The sequence below is a fragment of the Candoia aspera genome, chromosome 3 (genome assembly GCF_035149785.1).
Source record: "Candoia aspera isolate rCanAsp1 chromosome 3, rCanAsp1.hap2, whole genome shotgun sequence".
NCBI classification, from domain to species: domain Eukaryota; kingdom Metazoa; phylum Chordata; class Lepidosauria; order Squamata; family Boidae; genus Candoia; species Candoia aspera.
The window spans coordinates 173,180,398-173,187,873 of NC_086155.1; positions in this window are offsets into that span (position 1 = coordinate 173,180,398).

A 7,476-nucleotide genomic window follows, 5' to 3' on the forward strand; every position below is an offset into this window, starting at 1 on the left:
TGTTGTAACTCCGCCCACTCGTGGTGACTCTCAGACGCCAATGGCACGCTGGGAAACGTAGTCCAGAGGGAATCGGTCCCCTTCCCTCCTATCCTGAAGCGTCATATTGTTACCTGCCAGAATAAGTTGTTTTAAAAGGAAGAAGAGATTAAAATTACTGTACCCGTGTGAATGTTAGGAAGCTCCAAAAACCTTATTTGGGAATGGGGTTTCCTACCCGCGCAAGAAGTAAGGAAATCCCTCGGAATATTTTTTTTAAAAACCTGTTGCAAACAATTACAAAATTGATTAGGTAAATGATGCGATATGCGATGGCTTAAGTCATTAAGCTGACTTAACCGATGGCTTATGTTACAAATACCGACGGTCAACGCCTTTAACAAAGAAAGCGAGGAAAATCGAAGTGGGCGTACAGACAGAAAATATTAGTAAAATTTATGAAGTTTAGATTTCTACCTTGGCTCTTACATGCAGTACAAGAATGTGAGCGTTACTTAGTACATGTAAATATACTGCTCCTTAATGTTGAGCATTTCTCAACAGGTTAAATTTAAATGGGGGAGGGATCCCTGTCTAGTTTAGATGTGGATTTCCACACAGGATATGTGGCAAAGTAACGTCCTTGAAAGGTTGCAGTTAAACGCCTCCGCGCTGACAGCCCCGCTGTACGTGAACATGTGTTTTAAATGTGGGCTGATACATAAGAACCCAGCCAGAAGCCCCCAACCCTGCGAAAGCATGTTAAAGCAGCAGCCTGGATGGCTGGACGGTAGCTCTCCTGGGTTGCAAAAAGAGTTTTGTTTTGGGAGTCTCTTTGTTGCCATCTAATGCGTGCCTGGATTTTTGTAGCTCCGACTTGGCTTCCAATCGTGGTATGTCCTGACTTCTGTCCTGGTTGTCCACATGAAAAAAGGGAGGATGAGGGAGAAGTATATTTTACAGTAGTGATAGCTAATAGCATGCACTTCTTCCTTCCCTGGTAAAACACAGAAATCTATTAGCCTCCCACAGAAATCTATCAATGAGTGATAAAGACTGGTTTGATCATATAAGACATCTCTCTAAAAGGAGGGGAGAATCATACAGAAACTTACATATTGTGGCTTTATATGGCTTAAACACTAAAAATCTGTCGCTCTTTGGTAAAGGAAAAATTAACAACAGTGTCTGAAGCATCAGTTTCAGCTAGTTTCCTATGATACTGTATAGTATGTCTTTCTGGATGTCCATGGTTCTTTTTTCCCTTTGTTTTATGGTTTTCTTACTTTTTAAACCTAAGCTGCCCAAAATCATCTGCAGTTGGGTGGCCTTTGAATTTAATAAAATAAATAAATGCAGTGGCGACAAACAGTATTATAAGATCAACTTTGAGGCTGCCAATAAGCCAGTTTCAGAATGCCACAAACAACTTCCAGAAAATAGTCACTGTCCCTGGAACTCCACAGTCATGTGGGAAAACTGCTGCAATTAAGACAGTCATTCTCTCTGATCAAGAGTCCATGTTATGCTCTGCATATTGATGCATAACGAAGCCACATGACAATTGCAAATAAGGAATTGGAGGCATAAACTTCTGTAAGATTTGAGTCAGTCAGAATGACACTTTCCCATGACACCTACTAACTGGCATGGGCATCTGTCTTGCTCCAAAGTGTGCATACACAGGATGTTGAGTGGCTTTCTAACTTATATTTTAGACACACACACACACACAGGAATGTACTAAACACATAGGAACTTGTATGCTAAACAAATGACATTTGGGGCAATTGTGAAGTGAGAAGCATAAAATTATGGATGGAAAAATTCAAAGTTCTTTGTTCATCTAGTTGGAAGGTATTCAATATTATAATCCAAAACTTACTGAATAAAAGACATTTAATAAAAGGTTTCACATCATTAAACCTTTATTATGTAATAGTTTTAACTTTTCTGTTAAAAATACCCAGAGTAACTTATGGAAAATACAAACTGCATGGTAGAACTGCAAAAGACAACTAAAAAAGTATAATACCAGCATCTAAAGCATACCTTTATTGAGTTAATTGATTTCTTTACATTGCAATATTGCAATTTTATGCATGCTAAACCCATTGTTCTTGTGGGCATTGCTCCAAGAAAAGTGCTTACACTTACAACTTTAAAGTATTTGTTTTCAGTTTTTTTAGCTGATTTAACAATTTGCAAAATAGTCTTTGTCTGGTAAATAGACCCATTCCCACAGAACTATAAACTTGAAGTTTAGTAAAAAGTATAATCAGAATAGGAAAGCATGGTACATAGAAAGGTGCCTGGAAAACTCAGCAGCATTCGTGTTGTCTTTTTTGATGCAGTAAATATATATTTTTATTTTTACTCATTAGAGTATTACCTTAGTTGCAGTTGGTTTTTTCTGTTAAGAAATCAGTTTGCATGCTTCTCTGAGAGTAAGTGTCATGACACTTTACGGCAGTGTTTCTCAGCCTTGGCAACTTTAAGATGTGTGGACTTCAACTCCCAGAATTCTGTAGCCAGCATAGAAGTTGAAGTCCACACATCTTAAAGTTGCCAAGGTTGAGAAACATTGCCATACAAGATGTATTTCTGAAGCTGTTTTTACTTTCAATGCTCCCCATACTGGCTCTTCTCCGCAGTTCTTCTCACTAGAATTTTGGATCATGTGAGTGAAGTGGGCAAGATTCTGTTCAGGCATCCCTCTTTAGGCTGTTGGCTCTAGATGCTGTGCCATACAAGGAATTCTAACTTGGGATCACGGTGGGGTGGGGATAATTCAGTCTACTCCCTCAGTAAAAGAGAAGAGTTTGCAAACTGATCCTGGTGCTTATTTCCAATCCCTTTCAAAATAATCTCCCTCCCTCCCTTCCAAGAAAGCAAAAAGAACCAACAAAACCTAGTCAAAAGTCCCAGGAAACTGAAATGGGAATTATTCTCAGTGATTGAAGTGATTTCTGTTTAAAAAATGTTGTCATTTTCAGTTAAAAATGTTATCCAACACAGATAAGGATGTGTAATGGTTGCCTAATCCCAAATACTCAGTCTCACAAGCTCGGGCTTAAAGATAACTGATTTATTAAAGGAATAGTATGCAAATACAGAGAAAGCTGAGAATGAGCAAAAGCGCGCCAAATACAAACTTAAAAGCCTTGCTTCCAGCCCAGTCCCGCCCCGAGCGCTCGTTAGCAACCACCCCCTCCCAGGTGCTAGCAACCGTTACATGTGCCTGGGAAAGTAACCTTGAACAGGATTGCAAACCCAAACATACATTCCAAAGTAACAAAACAAAACGTAGAGCATGAATGGAAAATACCAGCAAAAGTACAAGCGTAGGATACACGGATGAAAGGTTTGATATGTGAAATGTTACGATGTTAACAGAACATTGAAATGGTGAACATGACATATCGCCCCCCCACAAAATGCTAAGGAGCCGGCTTGTCCTGGTAGGCAGAGTGAAAACGAGCAACAAGGTGGGGTGATCAAACATCATGAGCAGAAACCCATTCAGGATGAGGGAAATGTTTCCAACGGATGAGATACTGCAAAGTAGAACGCTGGTGGTGTGAGTCAAGGATTTCCTTAACCTCAAAGTGTTGTTGGTTATCGATCATGATGGGAGGTGGTGGGGCTGGTTGGGGATGCCAGCGGTCCGACTGCAGGTACAGTTTGAGGAGGCTGCAATGGAAAACAGGATGTAAACCTTTAAGATTATGGGGTAAATCAAGTTTAAAAGTGACAGGGTTAATTTGTGCAATAATGGGGAAAGGACCCACAAATTTAGGACCAAGTTTTTTAGAGGGTTGTGGTGATTTGATGAATTTCGTGGATAGGTAGACTTTATCCCCCACAGCAAATGTAGGTTCAGGGGAGTGTCTGGCATCAGCATGTCTTTTATAGGTGGTTTGTGCATGGCCCAGGGCTTGTTGAATGTTTTGCCATGAGTCTTTTAGAGTTTCAGCCCAGTCAGTGAGAGAGGCTGGCAGTGATTGCGGATGCGGAAGTTCGAGTATCGGGACGAACTCACGGCTGAAGACAGCTTTAAAAGGCACTTGACCCATGCTTTGATGAACGGCGTTGTTGTAGGCAACTTCAGCAAATGGGAGTAGGTCTACCCAGTTGTCCTGTTGATAATTGACGAATGCCCGCAAGTATTGTCTAGTGTGAAATTAACTGCCTCAGTAGATCCATCCGTTTCCGGATGCCACGCGGTGGAAAGGGCTTGTTTGGTGCCAAGCAGTTTTAAAAATGCCCGCCAAAACTGTGACGTAAATTGTGAGCCTCTGTCACTCACCAAACGGGCGGGGATTCCGTGGAGGTGGTACACATGTATGAGGAATAGGCGTGCCAGCTGTTGCGCGGTGGGGATAGAAGCGCATGGGATGAAATGCGCTTGTTTTGAAAAAAAGTCCTTTACCACCCAAATGACTGTTTTACGTTGACTGGGTGGGAGGTCGACAATAAAATCCATGGATATGTCCTGCCATGGGTAGGACAGGGTTGCTACAGGTTGTAGGCGGCCTTGAAGCTTGCCAGTTTTGCGCTTTGTTGTTGCGCACACAGGGCATGCAGTGACATATGCCTTCAGGTCCTTTAGCGGAGTTGGCCACCAGAATTGCCGTCTGACCAGGTGAAGAGTTTTAAGATAGCCAAAGTGTCCGGCCAACTTATCGTCGTGGCAGCGCTGGAGAATCATCTTTCGTAATGCCTCAGGGACATACAGACGATCGTTCCGCCAGGCAAAGTCGTCAGTGAAAGTTACAGTGTGTAGGTTTGCCTGCAACCAAGTATCAGTTTTGAGGTGGAAAAGCAACTGTTGTTTCAAGTCTGATGGAATTGGCAAGCGCGCTGGACGGGAGGGAGGCGGAGCGGTCTGGCGTTGAGTCTGTTGCGCTTGCGTCTGACTGCGTGTCACAGCTGCCAAACTTAATTGCTTTTCTGTCCATACAGTACCCTGTACCGTTGGCCCCGGGCCAGCGTCTTGGGGTCTGCGTGATAAAGCATCCACTAGAAAGTGTTTCCTGCCTGGTATAAATTTGAGTGTGAAATCAAAGCGACTGAAAAATTCAGCCCAGCGAAGTTGTTTGGGGCTGAGTTTTCGACTGGTGCTTAACACTTCCAGGTTCTTATGATCAGTCCACACCTCGAAAGGGTGGGACGCTCCCTCTAATAAGTGGCGCCAGGTTTCCAGGGCGGTTTTGACAGCAAACGCCTCTTTCTCCCAAACATGCCACCGTCCCTCTGTTTCTGTGAACTTGCGAGAGAGGTAGGCACAGGGTTTTAAAGTGTCAGATTGGTCTGACTGGAGCAGAAGTGCTCCGACGGAGAAATCAGAGGCATCAACTTGCACTATGAAAGGTTTAGTTGGGTCAGGATGCTGCAAAATAGGTTCAGTGGTGAAGATCTGTTTGAGCGCATCTAATGCTTGTTGGCAAGCTGGGGTCCATTTCAGGAGCGCTCCTGGGTTCTTTGAACGTCGCGTATCCCCCTGAGCTTTAGTTTTTAATAGTTCAGTAAGGGGAAGGGCAGTTTCAGCAAAATTTTGGGCAAATGCCCTATAGAAATTGGCGAATCCAAGGAAACTTTGTAATTGCCTCCTGGTATGGGGAGGCTCCCATGCCAAAATGGCTTCCACCTTGGCCGGGTCCATCTCAATGCCCTTTGCCGAAATTCTATATCCCAGATAATCTATTTGTGATTGATGGAAGGCACACTTAGACAGTTTAGCATACAACTCTGCTTTTCTCAATTTAGTAAGCACTTGACGCACCAAGTGAATATGTTCTGACATGGTTTCAGTATAAATCAATACATCATCCAAATACACCAATACCCCTTTAAACAGGTGGTCATGCAAGACCTCATTGATAAGTTGCATAAAAACCCCAGGTGCCCCAGACAGACCAAAAGGCAGGACTTTGTATTGGAAAGCCCCAAGAGGACAGTTAAATGCTGTTTTCCACTCATCCCCTTCCCTTATGCGAATGTGAAAGTAGGCTTCCCTTAAATCCAATTTAGAGAAGATTTTGCCTCTGGCCAGATGTGATAACATATCTTTGATAAGGAGTAAAGGATATTTATTTAATATTGATACTGCATTGAGCCCGCGGAAATCGGTACATAGCCTCAAAGAACCATCCTTTTTTGGTCTAAAGAGAACAGGTGTCATGCGCTGCCTACCGCTGAGTAAAACACAGACGCTGATTCGGTGAAGAGCAGGTTCAGGTTTATTCAAACGTAGTGCTAGACGCGAAAAAAGCTGAGAGTGAAGGGAGCGCGCCGGTGCGGGGTTTAAATAGCCCGCGCCGGTCAGCGCCCCCTTACTTTGGGTTGCGTCACCCCCCCTTTGTCCTGCATGCTTCCGTGCCGGTAGGTGAAGGGTTGCAGGGCCCCTGCTGGTGCCCCGAGCTTCGCCCATGATCGGTTTCTTTCCCCGGCCGGTGATTGCTGTCAGCTGGGCGATCTCCGTTGCGCTTTGCTGACAGCTTCAGGTGTGCCTTGTGACCCGCCCTGCTTTTGTCTTTCCTTCTTCCTCTTTTGTGTCTCGATGGCTGGGTCATCCGGCCGGGGACCTTCCCTTCTCTTCGGGATCTGTGTCCTTTGTTGTGCGTGCTTTGCTTATCCTAAATCCCTTCCCCTGCTTGATAGGTATTGTCATGTGTGCCGTTGTGCTGATGCCTTCAGCTCAACGGTACTCATGACAACAGGTGCCCCCACCGGGGAGTTTGCAGGCTCAATGAAACCCCTAGCTAGGTTTTTGTCAATGAATTCCCTCAGCGTGGCCAGCTCCTTGGGAGACATGGGATAGATTTTTGGGTGAGGTAATTTCACATGGGGCAGAAATTCAATGGCACAGTCTGTCTTTTGGTGAGGGGGTAAGCGATCTGCTTCCTTCTCTCCAAACACATCTGCCAAATCCTGGTATTGCTTAGGCAGTCCTTCCAGGGGTTGAAGTGTTTGTACAGTAGTGGTAGCCACCCATCCCCCCTCAATGTCCTCCAACAAGTCTTTTTCTGGTGCTTTATAAAATCCATCAGCAAACGTTACAGTTCTATGCAGCCAGTTGATAAAAGGATTTTGCTGTACGAACCAAGGCATTCCCAAAATGACTAAAGGACCCCCCACTGGAGCTATAACAAAAGGCAATTTCTCCCAATGGGTACCCATTTGCAAAGCGACCAGCCCTGTGGAATGGGTGACCGCTTTTCCCCCAGCCATAGTTCCATCCAATTGCGTGAAGATCATTAGCCGTTGCAAAGGGAACGTGGGCAGTTCTAAGGCAGCTACAACATCGGGATGCATTAGCGAACGTGAACAACCCAAATCTAGCATAGCCCAGACTTCCACAGTTTTGGTTCTAGATCCCAATTTCACTTTGACAGTCAGTGTAGGAAAATTCCCACTCACCGAATCGTGGTCGCGCCCGGTTTCTTCCACCTGCCCAACGGCACCCTTCAGAGCAGGTGGTAACCTTTTCCTGCC